General features: G+C 45.6%; 1 long non-coding RNA gene across 1 annotated transcript in view; it reads right to left on the bottom strand.

The window, feature by feature from the left end:
• Nucleotides 1-16,410: 16,410 nt before the first annotated feature.
• The window catches only part of LOC108512183 (uncharacterized), a 3,779-nt gene continuing 2,341 nt past the window's right edge, over nt 16,411-17,848 (bottom strand). Inside the window, exons 2-3 of the long non-coding RNA XR_001880526.1 lie at nt 17,185-17,300; nt 16,411-16,481 (exon numbers count right to left, since the gene is read on the bottom strand). This is a non-coding gene — a long non-coding RNA (uncharacterized LOC108512183). The remainder of the gene's footprint in view (nt 16,482-17,184; nt 17,301-17,848) is intronic.

The raw sequence follows: 17,848 nt of genomic DNA, 5'->3' as shown, positions 1-17,848 counted from the left end.
AGACTTATGTAAAATGATCACTTCAGCAGAGATCTGGACGAAGGATATATGAGAAGTCTCTGTACTAGCTTTGCAACTTTTCTGTACATCTAAAGTTATTCCAAAATATAAAGTTTATTTTTAAAAAATAACATTAACTTAGGAAGAAACCTGGCCATTAGTATACCACCATCATAATCCATTTCATATCTATATTCCATATGTTCACTGTCCCACCAATTCAATATTTTTACTTAAGTGAAATCATTTTTTCTACTTTTAAATTTTTCTTTTAAAATGAAACTCTGTATCACTACCATAAATGGAAAATCTGTTTCTCTTGCCACAAATTGGTGGTAGCCATACAAATAAATACAAGTAAAAATAAAACGATGCTATTAAATGTAAGCCAAATGCATTTACCTGTGGAAGGCCCCAGGCCTGCTTTTGCCCTCTTTGTTGAAAAGGGAAGTGAGCAATCGTTAGAAAAGCGTCAAAGACCTATCAGCAACAAAGAAGACTTACTCCTGGCTGGAATCCCAAAGTTGGAAGAAGACAACAGAAAGAATAACTTCTCATCATGTAATTCTAAGTTACTTAAAACTGTTGTCTGGCCAGGCACAGTGGCCAGACCTGTAATCCCAGCACTTTGGGAGGCCGAGGCGGGTGGATCACTTGAGGTCACGAATTCAAGATCCACCTGGCCAGCATGACGAAACCTCGTTTTTATTAAAAATACAGAAAATTAACTGAGTGTGGTGGCACATGCCTGTAATCCCAGCTCCTCAGGAGGCTGAGGCAGGAAAATCACTTGAATCTGGGAGGCGGGGCTTGTAGTGAGCCAAGATCACGCCACTGCACTCCAGCCTGGGCTGCAGAGCGAGACTCCATCTCAAAAAAAACAAAACAAACAAACAAAAAACTGTTCTCTGTGAATTACTTAAAGGTGTGTCTCCTTCTTTAGGAAGTGCTTCCTAAACCTACGCTACCCAATAGGGTAACCACAGCCACGTGTGCCTATTTATGTTTAAATTAATGTAAATTTAATAACATGACAAACCCAGTTCTTCATTCCCACTAACCACATTTCAAGACATGTGACAACTGCCTTCCCTACTGGGACAGTGCAGAAGCACATTTCCACGGCGGCAGAAAATTCGACCGAACAATGCTGCTCTAAAACGTTGCCTTCTGATTCACGGTCTTGGGGGGCTCACTGACACAAGCATGTTTCAAAACTTCTTCCTCTAAGTGCTGGTGAAAGGGGTCAGGTCAGTAGCCCCTGGAGACAGCAGGAAAACAGATGGGCTGAGACCCCAATGAGACAGATGGGGCATCACCCCCGATCACGCTAAGCTTGCTAAGAAGCCCCTCCCACCTTTGGACACTTGCTGATTGTGTCCCTGAGACGGGCACTGCTCAGCACCATTGCAAAGCCTCTTTCCCCTCCCCACCACACTGCACCCCGCAAACCAACCCACCCCTGCTCTGTTCATTGATGCCTGTCTTCAAGACAGATCAAGATACAGCTGGTGGAAGGGGAGAAAATAGAGAACTTGGAAATCAGAGATTTTGCCTAAAACAATCACTGAGTCTACTTGATCATTCAAAGAGGTTTCCTGGCTAACTTAAGTGACTAGTGTCACATAATCAACCATCTCGGTCACTTGTCAACCCCTTTTTTCCCTTCCTTAAGAGAAAAACACAGCTAGAATTGGAAGCATGGCTGCTTACTGCTGTGTAACGCTGGGCAAGTCATTTAACCTCTCTGAGCCTCAGTTGCTCTGTCTGTAAAATGGGGCTTTATAGTAATACAGTGCTCATAGAATTAGGTGAGACAACATATGCAAAGTGCCTGGTAGCTACCTTGTTTCTGGTTTAAAAATATATGTCAGTTACTATTATTGAAAGGATCAAGTAAGCTGTTTGTAGATACCCTTTGTAGAATATAAAGAGGTACAAAAATAATAAGTGGTGGGAATGCTGCTGCTAATAACTAATAAGGTTCATATCTAGAGGTAGCCACTCCTGGGCACCCAATTTCTCAGATCCATGTGGTAGACATCATTAATGTTCATCAATAGCTAGGGCTCTACTGCCAGGTACAAGTGGGTTACAAGTCTTCTTTCCCTTGAAATTAGATGTGATGATGTGACTGTTTGGCCACATTAAATTTGAACAAGAGTAACTGTGTTGCTTCTTGATCAAACATTTAATTGCTTGTACTTGATTCTCCAGCACTCTCTTTCTCTGCTGCATGGATTATGGAAACGTATGTTGAGATAGCAGTGTCCTAAAAATAATGACTGCTCCTCTAGCTGGGTTCCTGAGTGACTTCAATGAGCAGTGTTGCACCTACAGATTAGAACTGGACAAGTGAGATGAGCAAGAAATTAACCCTCTTTGTTTTAAACCATGAGATTTTTTTTTGGACTGTTTGCTATGCAGCATGACCTAGCCTCTACTGACTAATACAATCCAGTAAGTCCTTTCCCAAGGCTGCATACAAGAAGAAGAATTCAGACTCTCTCCTAAATTGATGCCTGCACCTCACACTACTGCTGAGTAATCAGCTCTGGACCCAATAAGGCTATTAACCTTCCTCTGCCCCTAGAACTTCAACTCCTACCCAGATCATGATTCAGCACATTGTCCAGACACGAGTCTCAGTTGGGAAACTAAGGACTCAGACGTCCCTTCCCAATACCAAGAATTGCAGAAATAATTCCAGCCATTCACCAAACTTCTTCCTTCCTGCCCACACCAAAAGACTGCCAAACATTACATGGTCTGGCTCAAGTCCAGGAATGTATCAGTGGTGACACTTATAAAAGCCTACATAAACATGCACAAGACACCACAGATAATTCATTCCCATCTTTCCACATAAAAGGGACATGTTGCTCTCGCAAAGAGCCACATTGCTAATTATGCAAAGACTTTCCCAGTTAGTAACAGCAATAAGATCCTTGAAATACTGTTAGCATTTCTTGATTTTAAGAAAACTAATACTTAGTGATTCTAAATTATCTACTAAATGAAATTGTTCTTCAGTAGACTGCTGAGTTTCTTTTTCTTTTTGTCAGCTGTTGTTTTGGGGCTAAACTACATTTTGTACTAAATTGTGTAATTTATATGACATTTGCTATTCCCTTATTTGAAAAAATAGAGCAACAAAAACTAATAGGAAAACGCCCTGGTGTTTGGATTTCTCAGGATGCTCTTGGATCTGTGAGGAAATAGCGTGCTGGTTTCTGCTCCCTCAAGCAGAGAATTTGAGAGGCTGGGGTGGGAATCTGGCCTTTGCGTGAGACCAGCAGAGCACTGGGAAGACTCCAGAAAGGTAAGACTTGCCACCTGGCTTTGACAACATTGTAGAAGAAATCATCAGCTCTGGACCTACCCAAAACCAGCCATGTCCTCCACTCTTCTGATCTCTGTGTATTGTTTTTTTGTAAATAATATTTTTGTGGGTTTTCGTTTTAAAGCAAATACATAAATAAGTTAATTTTTTTAAAATCCATGATTCCTCCACTCAGTGCTTTCCATTGTTAATACTTTGGTAAAGATCTGCTTAAAATATAGAATGAATAGTAAAACATTCATTCAAGTAACAATAACTGAGCATCTACTACATGCCAAGTCCTGTGCTGTCATAGAAATACAGAGGCAGTATGTGTAGAAGGTAAGAGCTAGGACTTTGGAGTTGGCCTTCTTAAGCTTAAATCCTCACTCCAGCATTAATTAGCTTCACGGCCTTAGGCAAATTAGTTAATGCCTCTGAAACTTTCCTCATTCATAAGATTGGTATGTGGATAGTAGAGCCTACCTCCTAGGACTATTGTATCAGTTAGCTATTGCTGTGTAACAAACCCCAACACCCCCTCCCCCTCAAAAAAAATTCAATTGCTTACAACAATCACCATTTATCATGGTCCTTAAGTCTACTGTCAGTTGAGCAGCTCTAAAATCAGCTGGTGGCTTGGCTGGGAGCTGACTCAGCTGGAATGACTGTTCTGCTCCACATGGTCTCTCATTTTCCAGGAGGCTAGACAAGGGTTGTTCTCATTTCAGAGACAGGGCTCCAAGAGAGAGCAGAAGTGTTAGATGGTCTCTTGTGAGGTCTGGGCTCAGAACTAGCATGTCATCATTTGTGCCTCATTCTATTGGTCAAAACAAGTCACAAGGCCAGCTCAGCCTCCAGGGGAAGGGAAACCAGCTCCAACCCTTGAGGGGAGGAATTACAAAGTCACATTTCAAAGTAGGGGGATACAGGGAATGGGGCCATTGATGCAGTCACTCTACCACAGCTGTTATGAGGATTAAACCATGTAAAATACTTAGCAGAGTACCTGCCACCCACATAGTGAGTGCCCAATAAATGTTTGCCATTAACACTAAATGAAAATCAAAATCTCCACCTGAAAGAGCTCACAGCCTGGTAGGAAAGAGGTAATTATAATTAATTAATTAGAACAACATCAGCAGAGATCCATGGTGATAATATCATATTTAAGCAATTATTTAATTGTTTTAAACTTAGTGATGCATCATAAGCACATCCCTGCCATTAACTCTCCATAAACCTCACTTCAGTGACCAGATCTGATGGATGTACCATAATTTACTTAACCAGCCTTCTACTGTTGGACATTAAGCTGTTTTCTATTTTTTGCTCATGTCAATAATACTACCATGACCAACTGCACTGTGATTAGATTGCAGGGTTGGAGGCAACTCAAGTTTTGGTACCACCTTTGTAATGATGCTGCCCTCAACCATGGGTAGGCAGAATGCCCCTTATGGGGGAGTATCCAGAAGTACTCATATTCTTCCTTTTCATCAAACCTCTGAGACTCTTATTTTCCAGGAAGTTGGGTGGGGTAGGTCAGAGACCTAAGCAGTACCTGATATTGGCATCTGGCCTCCAAAGGGAATCCTGATTCCCATTATGGACCTTGGTAGCACCCATTTGTGGTAGCTTGTTTCTGAGAGTTGGTCCCTGTTTCAAGGGTCTCTGAGATCATCCATACATTCAGTGACTAGCTAGGACTCATGGAGGTTGTTATACTTACATCTGTAGTTTATTACAGTGGCAAGATCAGCAAGAGAGAAAGGCACATCAGGTAACATCTGGAGGGCTCCACACTCAGGCTTCTGATGCTCTTTCCCTCCCTCCCCAGGAAGGGACATTGAGACTGCTCCTTTACCCAGCAGCAAGATGAGGCAACACATGTGCAATGTTTCTGCCCAGAGAAGTCCATCTGAGACTCAAAGCTCATGTTTTTATTGGGGGCTCATCATGTAGACAGCCACAATACTCAGAACTCCAGATTCTCAGAAAGAAAGCTGGCATTGGTGTCTGTGGCTTGGCAAAACAACCTTATAGCATAGGGAACATTCCAACAGCCAAGTTCCCAGATGCCAGCCAAGGACCAGCCCTATAATCAGACCTGCTACATTAACTCTTCCTACACAGTCCCCTGTGGGCCAGGTATCCTGGTAGCCATGCATTTGTCCAGTTCCCTCCTATACAGAATCTGAGCTGGCCCCATGACTCACTTTAACCAACAAAATGTGCTAGAAGTGATGCTGTGTGATTTCCAAGGTTGGGTCTTCAGAGATCTCCAGCTTCCTTCTTTGCGACTTGCAATGTCCCCTCTTGGAGCTGTTTTGTAAGAAGTCTGGCTGCATTGCTGGAAAGACTATATGGAGAGGTTATGTGCGGAGAAAGAGAACCTGAGATGTCATAGAGGAAGACCAAGAAATTTAGCCAAGGTCAAGAATTGAGCCCCAGACACGTGACCCCAAACAGTTGCAGCCAACCCTGCCATGAAAAATATCCTTGCTGAGGTGCCATGTGAGTGGTGATGACATCTTAGATGTCCCAACTCTACCAGGCATCCTGTGGAGTTGACAGAGACAAGGTCCTCTCAAAGGGGACCTGAACTCCCAGTTTTGGCCATGCTTAAACTAGCTGCATCCTTTAAGTTTTTTGTCTCCTGGAGCCTATGATATTCTGCAGGAACTCAGTCATATAACACCTCAAGTTGGATTAAGCTGAAAATCACAGCACATTGGAGTGGCCGCAGCAATGTGGACTCTGTCCAATACCATAGGTACCACAGTGACAACACTGTCTACCTTGGTCATTGTTGACTGAGTCACAATGTCATTGTGACACCCATGACTTTCCTCTTTTCATATCTGTAAAATGGGAATAAGACCTGTCCAAGGCCGGGGCAGTGGCTCACACTTGTAATCCCAGCACTTTTTGAGGCCAAGACAGGCAGATCACTTGAGGTCGGGAGTTCAAGACCAGCCTGGCCAGCATGGTGAAACCTCATCTCTACTAAAATACAAAATTAGCTGGGCATGGTGGTGCATGCCTGTAATCCCAGCTACTCAGGGGGCTGAGGCAGGAGAATTGCTTGAACCTGGGAGGTAGAGACTGCAGTGAGCTGAGATTGCACATTGCACTCTAGCCTGGGTGACAGGGCGAGACTCCATCTCAAAACAAAACAACAACAACAACAACAAAAACCTGTCCCATGGGGTTGTGGTGAGGATTTAACAAGGTAATATTTATAAGGGACTATGGTAGCCAGACTCTAAGACAAGTTTGTCCAACCCATGGCTCACAGGCCACATGTGGCCCAGGATGGCTTTGAATGCAGCCCAAAGTAAATTTGTAAAGTTTCTTAAAACATTATGAGATTTTTTTTGTGATTTTTTTTTTTAGCTCATCACCTATCATTAGTGTTTATTTTATGTGTGACCCAAGATAATTCTTCTTCTTCCAGTGTGTCCCTGGGAAGCCAAAAGATTGGACATCCCTGCTCTAAGACATGCCCCAGTGATCCCACCTCCTACTGTCCACACCCTTGTGTAATGCTCCCCCTCCCCACTCCCCACCGAGTGTGGGCAAGACCTGGGACTCATTTCAAACCAATAAATACAACAAAGGTGACAGGATATCATTTCCATGATTCTAACTTCTGTCCTCCTAGCTGAGTGTTTCTCTCATGGGCGTTGACGTTATATGATGTCCTATGGAGAGGCCCACATGGCAAGGAACAGAGGGCAGCACCCCTGAGGACCTTAGTCCAACAGCCCACGAGGAATCGGATCCTGCTAACAACCACGTGAGCTTGGAAGATCTTTCCCCAGTTGAGTCTCCAGAGGAGATCTCAGTACCCACTGGCACCCTGACTGCAGACTTGTGGGAGACCCCAGCCCAGCTAAGCCATGCCCAGACCCCTGACCCCCAGAATTGTGAGATAATACATATGTGTCAATATAAGCCAGTAAGTTTACAGTAATTTTTTACACAGCAATAAATAACCAATATGAGTACTACATACAGAGTCTGGCAGATAGGGTGTGCTCACAAGGGCAACTGATGGTATTTCCACTGTAGATACCTCCAGCTAACTGCCCTGACATAGGAATAGAAACTCAACTACTTGCAGAATCAGAGTTCCCTTAGGATATAGGGCACATCTGAAAGTGTATTCAACACTGGGCAAACACAGAGCAGCAAATATGTGCTAGGACTAGGGATACCACAGTGGAAAAGTCCATTCTGGCTCCTGCCTTTATGTGCTTATGTTCTAGTGGAAAGACAGGCATAAAATAAAAACTATATAAACAATTACATAATCACAAATGTCTGTAGGATACAGAGGTATGCATATGTATTGATAAAGCTACTAACAATAGCTTCTTAGTACTGAATACTTGAGAAGGACCAGATGCTGCAGTATACAACTTATAGACATCATCTCACTTATCTCCAGAGAACTCACTGACACCTGTATCCTCGCCATATGAATAGGGAAACTCAGGCCTGGAAACCTTAAATAACAAGGTTTATACAGCCAGGATTTGAGCCCAAGAGGTCTGTCTCCAAAATCCACCCTCTCTCCACCACACTTTCTCCTTCTGCCTCTCTTCATTTACCTTTATTGTCTTATTGAGATCATCCTCTCTGTTTCCTTTACCATCTAGTTGACTCATCAAAGACTGAGAGTGCTGTGTGAAGAACCTCCCATTCCAATTGCTTGGGTGACATCCTAGCCTATGAATCTGCCTGTCTTTTGAATAGCATTCGAGAAAGCTAGCTGCCTCAGCCTGCAAAGAAAGGGTATAGTTGGTCCCCATAAAGACAGTAGGCAGGCACCCTGAGGACCCTGAGAGTTGTTAGATCAGTGGTTCTCAACTGGGAATGGTTTTACCTCCCCAGGGAGCATTTGACAATGTCTGGTGACAGTTTTGGGTATCACAACACAGGAGATGACACTCCTGGCATCTGGTGGGTAGAGATCAGAGGTGCTGCTAAACATCCTAAAATGCACAGGACAGCACCTCTATGACAAAGAATCACCTGACCCAAAAGACCAATGGTTCCAAGGTTGAACAATCCTGCTTTGGATGAAAACCAAGCCACCTATGGGGCTGAGCCTCAGGGGAAGTGGAACAAGGTGGACAGAGAGCTTGGGGATGAAAAGAGATCACTCTTTTGGGTCATCAGATGTAGCCATATCCACTTTAGTGAGAATCAGTAAGAAAGCCCTTTCTCCAAAGCTTATGGCTTGTGGCTTAGCCCTTTCTCCTAAGTTTCTTGGGTTATTATTTTCTTTTCTTTTTTTTTTTTTTTTTTTTTTTTGAGACAGAGTCTCGCTCTGTCGCCCCGGCTGGGGGGCAGGGGCCGGATCTCAGCTCACTGCAAGCTCCGCCTCCCGGGTTTACGCCATTCTCCTGCCTCAGCCTCCCGAGTAGCTGGGACTACAAGCGCTCGCCACCTCGCCCGGCTAGTTTTTTGTATTTTAGTAGAGACGGGGTTTCACCATGTTGGCAAGGATGGTCTCGATCTCCTGACCTTGTGATCCGCCCGTCTCGGCCTCCCAAAGTGCTGGGATTACAGGCTTGAGCCACCGCGCCCGGCTATTATTTTCTTTTTAATAGCGACTTCATGCATGGGGAGTGCAATTAATATCAAGTCATTATCAACACAAATTTTCAGTGTTTCACTGACCCTGAAGTCACCAAAGCCTCCATTCAGTTGACCGTTGACAATAATGCCACTTCCACTGGGGGAAGGTCCACCTCCACTCCACCGACAACAGCAGTGGGCTGGGCACACTTTTGATGTTGAAGCTAGATTTCAGGGAGCACATTTCGGCTTCTTCAGCAGAGGAACTGTCTAAGGAGTGCAGCACTTTCATTGCTGGGTAGATAGGTTCATTGGTAATAACATAAAAATTGGGCATTTGCTGAGTGCTTCCTGCATGCCAGGCACTGCCCCAAGCACTTTGTGTCTCTTAAATCCCCATAACCACATCCTGAGACAAGAGTTGCCATTATGGCCATTTTACAGGCAAGCAAATAGAGGCACAAAGGGTTCTGCAACCTCCCTGAGGTCACCCACTCAGGAAATGGTAGAACCTGGACTTCAACCTAGGCCGGCTGCCTCCGGAGTCTGCACCCCAAGGCGCTGCCCCTTATTGCCTCTGTAATTGTTAATTACCAGTGAATTTCATCTCTGCATTTAAAAATGCGAGAACTTAGAATTTGATGTGCAGGAAATGGATTTTTATTGATTGGAGGATATTTAGTTTTCAGACCTGCTATTCATTCAAACTCCTCTTTGCTCTCTCCTTCCCTCCAAATTGGCAAGGAGTGATTGTTTATCTACAGAGTATTTGCATTGGTATTCACCTGATGGTTGCTTTGATGAAATGAACTCTGAAGGGTTCCTGTTATTACTTTCAGATATTCCCTCTTGATTCCATTTTTGCTTATTATAATTTAGTTTCAAGATCATGAGTATATCCAGCTTTTTCTTTACATGCCTTAGACCAGCCATTGGCTTGCAGAAATTTTATTCTTAATATTATTCATGCTACAAATGGATCTGAGAACCAGCTCCTGCAGACCTAAAGCCCTGAGCAGGTTGCAGAATATTCAGAATTCGTGGCCTATGGGCCTAAAATCCCCAGAAATCTCAAATCCACACATGGCTTAGTCCTAAGGATTGACGAGTTTTGATCCTCTGTCCCACTCAGCAGAGAGACTTTGATTGGCAGAGCCAGAGGTAGGTGAGTTGAAGGAAGTTCTTAAATCAGACTCTTTGTGCCAGAGCATGTGAATACATAATCTCCCACATATGCCAGGATACACAATACATCATCATCCATAACCGTAATATGGCATCATATATCACCTGCTTATAATAAATAGCATATCATCTGCTCATAATATTTTATCATATAATATCATGACATCTGCTCACAACATCATATATTATGTGATCGACACGCAGCATTTCATCCTAGAAGGGGCATCTTCAGATATATTTGTTTAAACTATATATATATTTATATGTGCTGCTGACTTTTGTTAGAAGGCGAGGAGTTTTTCACAGGTTCTGGAGGCTGACATGAAGAAAGGTAGAAAAATCCCAGCACCACATAGCCTGTAGCACCTCATCTATGACATGTAGTTTAGACCAGAATTATAGAAAAAGCATTTGGCTTCCTGCACTAAACTGGTCAAAAATGCAACATCTCTGACCCCACCCCAGACCTGCTGAATCAGACTTCGCATTTTGATAAGATTTCCAGGTGATCTCTGAGCACGTTAGAGTTTAAGACGTGCTGTCCAATAAGATGCTCAAATTTAGCTGCTTCTAAGTAGAAGACAGGGGTCCTCCTGTCTGTTTACATGTCCTGCAATGACAAATATGTGTGGGGTGATGTTTGCCTCCACGCACACATGGCAGGATGCCAGGGGCAGACCAAGGATCTTGGTCCCCTCACCAGCAGAGCCTCACACACACACATCCAAGAGAGACTCTCAGACCCTCCAGAATTCATTCTTAGCATTCCTATTCTGTTGACTATGGCTTGGCCCATGGCTTATAGCCCATGAGAATTTCTACCAGGTCAGTTTTTAAAACTCAGATTTGTCTTTATTCTACCATATCTTTTTAAATTTCACAGGGAATCACCAGGAGGTGGAATTACCTAAGTAAAAATATTTCTCTACTTGTATTTAGCATCTGATTCCTTGTTTCTTCATCCTATCTTAGAACTATATGTGCAAACCCACAGATATTTTCTTGCCAGTACTGCTAGAAATTAGAAACATACATTTACAGAGAAATGCTTTAAAAGTAAAATTTTTTAAAACTCCATTCTAATCGCTTAGCCTCAACACCTCTGAAGTGTGGGCTAGAGAATTCTTTGTTTTCAGGCTGTACCGGGCATTACAGGATGTTTAGCAGCAACCCTGGCCTCTACCCACCAGATGCCAGTAGCATCTCCCCTCCCCAACGAAAAATGGCTCCAGACATTGCCAAAAGTCCCCTGGGGGTCAAAATCGCCCCCTAGTTGAGAACCTCTACTCTATCCTAAAAATCACGGACTGATAACACTCTCGCACGAATCCCCTCTCCTGATCCCTCTCTCGGAGATGTTTTGAACCATCAGCAGCTGAGGACAGGGCAGCTGTCAGTCAACACCTTCCCCTGGTCAGGTCTGTGTGTGCCCCAGTGTGAACTCGTGGGCAAGCATGTGTGTGTGTGCAAGGAGTACATATGCGTTATTCCGGTAATTCTTTTATCTTCTACTCACACCCCGGGCATTATGAACATTCATCAAAATAATTGACGCGGATGAAATTAGCACTTCCTGCTATGTCGGGCAGATAAACTTTGCTGAATATTGATTTCACACAAAGAAAATGACATGTGCTTAGGCCTAACCCTTTATCTGGCCGGACCAGGGAAATGCAGCAGGAGGGGGACGGGGCTGGCCGTCGCCAGTGGAGAAGCGGCCATAAGAATTACTTTTATCTCTTCTTCCACAAGAAGACAAGGGAAGATAAGGCACTGGAGGGAGAGAAAGCACAGCCCCGGGCACTGGGGAGATCCACAGAAGGCGTGGGACAGGGCAGTTCTCAGAGGACCAAGGGAGCCAGAGCTGATAAATTCAGAAGAGGAACAAGGTGCAAATTCAAAATGAATGGTACAGAGGATGGTGCAGAGGGACAAGGGGATGTGGGGGTCGGCCAGTCTTGGGTTCAAATCCCAGCCCTGTCCCTAAAAATGAGGTGAATAACCAGCCCAGTTTGCCAGGGACTGAAGGATTTCCTAGGATGTGGGAATTTCAGTGCTAAACCCAGACAGCCCCAGGCAAGTCAGGAGGGCTGGTCAACCTACATTTTAGCTGCATGACATTGGGCAATTGGTCCTCAGTTTCCTCCTCTGTAGACCTGAGAGAGATGAGATCTACCTCTCTGGCCTCCATGGAGGGAGGTGAAAGCCCCATGGAGTTGTGCAGTGTGAAGCCCTCCACCGTAACAGGGATGATTCCACCTCCTCCTAGAAGCCCTCCCTGACCACCCGAGCCCACAGAGACCTCTGCATGCCATGAAGACTCATCTGTCTAGCTCTTTCCTCTTGAACTGAGTGACACATAAACTTTTTTTTGGGGAGGGGGCAGTCTTGCTCTGTCACACAGGCAGGAGTGCAGAGGCACAATCTCGGCTCATTGCAACCTCCACCTCCCGGATTCAAGCGACTCTCTTGCCTCAGCCTCTCGAGTAGCTGGGACTACAGGTGCGCACCACCATGCCCAGCTAATTTTTGTGTGTTTAGTAGAGACGCGATTTCACCATGTTGGTCAGGCTGGTCTCAAACTCCTGACCTCAAGTGATCCGCCTACCTCGGCCTCCCAAAGTGTTGGGATTACAGACGAGAGCCACACCCAGACTGACATTCTTGTCCTGCCTCCTTTATTCATGGGGAGGACAAAGTATGGCAAGTGACCAGCAGGAGGGAAAAAGGACCCTGGGGAAGCAGGCAGGGTAGTGTAGTGGTTAGGGTAGTTCTAGAACCAGCTAGCCTGGGTTGAGTCTCAGCAATGCCTTTTGCTGTGTGACCAGGGAGAAGGAAGGCATAAAAGCCTTCTTTGCTTTATTTTCTTCCTCATTGAAAAGTAGAATTATAATAGGGCCTATCTGGTAATATTACTGTGAGGAGTAAATTAGCTAATAAAATTTGTAAGGTGCTTAGAATAGTGTCTGGCATATGGCAAGTGTCTGCCATTTTTATCAGAATCCCAGTCACTGTGTTGCTTGGCATCAGACACAATGTGAAGGGCGCCCCCTGGGGTTGTACAATGGGGATCCACCAATATAATAGGGATCATACTGGGACAAAGTCACCTCCCCTCAGGTGCCCTCCCTAACTACCCAGTAACGAGACCTCTGTGTGCTGTGAAGGCCCACAGCTGCAACTGCTCAGCTCACTCCAGAAGCATTTGTGTGAGGCCAGGACTATGTCTTGATCATCTCCATGCCCACCCAATGAATAGGACAGAGGGTACTGACTGAGCTGGGAAGCCTATGTATGTGGGCAAGCAGCCACCTCCTGGGAACATGGGATCTTTCTCCACTCCCTTCTCCCCTCTACAGTTAAGTTTGATCAGGATGCAATAATAACAATAGCAATAACGGGTGGGCATGGGGTAATGCCAGCCTGTAATCCCAGCAATTAAGGAGGCAGAAGCAGGAGGATCACTAGAGGCCAGGAGTTAGAGACCAGCCTGGGCAACATAGTGAGACCCCATCTCTACAAAATAATGTTTTAAAAATCAGCCAGGCATGGTGGGGCACACCTATGGTCCTGGCTACTCAGGAGACTGAAGCAGGAAGATCCTTTGGGCCCAGGAGTTTAAGGCTGCAATGAGATATGATTGTACCACTGTCCTCTAGATTGGGTGACAGGGTGAGACCCTGTCTCTAATCAATCAATCAATGACAGTAATAGTAATGGCTGTTACTGATTGAGCTCTTCCCACTGCCATAACACTTTATATTCTCATTTAATCCTAGAAGATACACTATCACATGGGAAGCACATTCTTATTTTTCAGATGAGGAAACTGAGTCTCAGAGAGCAGAAGTGACCTGTGCAAGGTAACAAGGCCAGAAAGTGGCAGAGCTGGGACTTGTGCCAGGTGTGCTGGCTTCAGGGCCCTAATGACTGCCATTCTGCCTCCCCTTAGAGGCCGTGATAGGAAGCAGGTGTAACGACGCAGAGAGTCCAAGAGACCTGGGTTCAAGTCCTCCTCCTGCCACATTCCAGCTAACCTGGCAAGAGCCCCTTCATCTCTCTGGGCATCTATTTCCCTCCCCGCAAAATGGGCATCATCTCCCTGCTTCCCTGAGAGTTGGGGAAGATTTATAATTAGAGAAATACCCGGCACAGTGCTGAGGACACAGAGGGGCACAGTGATTACAAGGAGATGCTCCAGGAGCCATCCCCACAGAGGCGAACATGTGCAATGCCCACCTCCTGCATCCCCTCTGCAAAGCAGGAGAATTGGATTTGATCATTTCGAGCGCCCCTCTGGCCTAGCTAAGTCTTGGCCTTGACAGTTTGGGGGTCAAATGTTTCTACTTCATCCCCCGTCAGCCTCCACCAGGCTCAGAGAGATGTCAGGTCTGAAACTCACCAGTTGAGCCACTCCTGCCTGCTTGCTGGCATTTCCACGGGCACTGGGTGGCGGCTGCACCCCCTTGGCCATGCCCCACTCAGTGCCCAAGCCTCGCATCCCAATGGGGGGCTGCGGCTAATTGCAAATCATTTCTCAGGGCTCCCCGCTGTTCGGCTAAATTCACTGGAACTAATGTGTCCCGAAACAAATTTCACAGAAGAGCCAGGGCAATTACATGATGCTTAGTTCTCCTCCCCACATCCCCCACCCGGGGCTGCTCCAGGCCAGGGGCAGAGAGGGCTGGGCGGAGTGGGGCTGGGAGCTTGGAGGCAGGAGTCTTCTCTGGGACCAGAATGTTCTTCCCTTCCACCTCTGAATCCCCACCTATGACCCCCTCTTCATTGTACCTTCTGCTCCTAAATCTTATCCCTGCTCTCACAGCACCCAGCATCACCCTTCCTCCCTTCTTGAATTCAGGAGACATCTTGATGTCTCCGGCAAGCACTGGCTCCAAAACCAGGCAGACTTGAGTTCAAATTCCAGTCTCAGCATTTATTTGCTGTGTGTGCTTAGAAAAGTCACAACCTCTCTGGGCCTGTTTCCGAATCCCTGAAAGGAGGATACAATCACTTGGCTGGCATCAGCCAATGTGAAGATTAGGTCAAACAGCACAGGTAAAATATTTTATGTAGGTCCAGCACATGGTAAGTTCTTGGTAACTATTGGTACCCTCTGGTGCCTACTTCAGTATGATCATTTCAAGGGGATCAGGTGAACCATCTTTTAAGAGCATCAGAATCAATTCCAAACAAGAGGAGTCTGAAAGAAAAGACCCAGCCTCCCCTCCCCGAACCAGGTACCAGGAAGCCCAATCCCCTGCCTGCTGTTGCACCATTCCATCTCACTCCAGCCTCATCCTTCCAGATCTCTCCCATCAGAATTATTCTCCTCTTCCTCCAGGGCTCCTCGGCACGTCCCATGTGTCTCTCTGAGCACCTTCATTTTGTTTTGCATTGCTGCTGTCTTGGTTGACCAAAGTCACCCACGGAACCATGTGGCCAGGCTGGGTGTGGTGGTTCACGCCTGTAATCCCAACAACTCAGGAGGCTGAAGCAGGAGGATCATTTGAGGCCAGGAGTTCAAGACAAGACAGGCAATATTGTGAGATCTTGTCTCTACAAAAAAAAAAAAAAAAAATACAAATACAAATAAAGGCTGGGAGTGGTGGCTCACGCCTGTAACCGTAGCACTTTGGGAGGCTGAGGCAGGTGGATCCCTTAAGCCCAGGAGTTAGAGACCAGCCTGGCAAGATGGTGAAACCTCGTCTCTACAAACAATACAGGAATAATAATAATAATAATTTTAAAAATAAAAATAAAAAAACCTTAGCTAGGTGTGATGGCACATACCTGTAGTTCCATCTACTTGGGAGGTTGAGGTGGCAGGACCACTTGAGTCCAGGAGTTCGAGGCCACAGTGAGCCATGATTGAGTCACTACACTCCAGCCTGGGTGACAGAGAAAGAACTTGTCTCAAAACAAATAAATGAAAATAAAAATAATTAAAGAACCACATGGCCAAGATGTGGAAACCATGCAGGCCAGTTGCCGGTGACCTTTTCCATCACAGTATGTGTGGCGAGCAGCCTCTGATCCTTATGCTATTTGCACCCAAGGGTAACGTGTCCCCTCGGGGCTGGTTCTGAGTCCACTCCTTTGCTTTCGACCCAAGACAGCACCAGCCTGACCGCAGGTGCATCAAGGAGACTGTCCTATATTACTGGATTCACACCATCTTTACTTTCCAAAAGTTAGGAAACCAATCACTCGCTCCTTTGCACAAAACTTAAACACACCTAAAATGAGCATACTGAAACATCGAAGTCCAATGATGACTTCGGCACACACCTGCTGAGCCCCTCCTAAGCGTCAGGCCCCATGTAAGGTGCTGAGAGGCCAACAGTGAAGACAGACCCAGTCTCTGTCCTTGGCTGACATTCTTGGGAGAGGAAAGACATTAAACAAGCAAAGACACATGATTATATCGGCACCAAGTACAATTAAGATAATAAAGATAAAACAAAAATGATCCAGTGAGAACTAGATGTCTATTAGATGGGGGATCCTGAGATGGTGACATTTCAACTAGAAACTTAGTAACAAGAAAAGAGCCAAGGGGCCTGAGGCAAAGTTCCAGTAAGGACCAGCAAGTGCAAAGGCCCTGGGGTAGGAATGCACGGGAGTGGCTGGAGGTGCAGGAGCAAGGTGGAAAGGGGAGCAGATGAGATGAGCTGGGCTGGAAGTAAGGGTAAGGTCCTGAGGGTAAGGGGAAGCCACTGGAGGGCTTTATGTAGGGGAAACTGATTTGGGCTTTTAGAAGATCCCTGCAGCTGTGATATGAAGAAGGGATTGGGGGAGGAGTGGAAGCAGAGAGTCCAGTAGGGAAGATGTCATCTGGGCTCAGATGGGGACGGGGACACTGCAGAGATGCGATCCCATCCAGTCATCAGGGGAAACTGAGAGTCCGAGAGGGGACACTGCCTGCCGCAGGCTGCCTGACCAGTCAGTGATGAGGTGCAAATTCGGAGTTCCTGTCTCAGGCCAGGCTCTCTCATTTCACCACCATTAACTGCTCTGTGGGGGAGCCAGGGCAGAGAGAGCTCCAGCTAAGACTTCCACGCTTCCAGTATTAGAGGACTTACCACTTAAAGAATCCCTGTAGTGTATCCTTTTGTGATGAGAATAATCACCCCTAATTTATCTGCTTCATAAGTTCAGTATCACTTTTCTTTTGAGCGCTGTGAATGTATCTGTATTCCTGCCCAGACATAAAATACTATTTTAAAAACATAATTTGGGGTTGCTTATGAGAGCTGTCATGTCAGTGAGCACCTTGGGGGACACAGGCTGTGCGATTCGTCTCTGTGCCCCACTGGTACATGAGATGCATGCAATAAATAATAATTTAGGAAAATAACAGGTAGCAATGATTCTGCCCTTACTATGTGCCAAGCACTTTCATTAATTTCTTCATCTAGTTCTCATAAGACAGAATGAAGTGGGCTCTGCTACTGTCTCCATTTTACAGATCGGGAAACTGAGGCTCGGACAGGGGAAGCCACTTACCCAGTGTCACACAGCCTACAAAAGCCAGGCCAGGCTTGAACCAGGTAACAACTAAAACCATGTTCTGAAACTCAAGGTCTATTGCTTGAGGAAAGGAGGGAGGAAGAAGGGAAAGAAGAAAGGAGGGAGGAAGGGGAGGAAGGAAGAGGAGGAAGGAAGGGAGGAAGGGAAGGAAAGAAGGAATGAAGAGGAAGGAAGGAAGGAAGGAAGGAAGGAAGGAAGGAAGGAAGGAGGGAGGGA

The sequence above is a fragment of the Rhinopithecus bieti genome, unplaced genomic scaffold (genome assembly GCF_001698545.2).
Source record: "Rhinopithecus bieti isolate Rb0 unplaced genomic scaffold, ASM169854v2 scaffold_26532, whole genome shotgun sequence".
In the NCBI taxonomy this organism is placed as follows: Eukaryota; Metazoa; Chordata; class Mammalia; order Primates; family Cercopithecidae; genus Rhinopithecus; species Rhinopithecus bieti.
The sequence above is the reverse complement of the archived record's forward strand: the minus strand, read 5'-3'. Positions and strand labels throughout refer to the sequence as shown.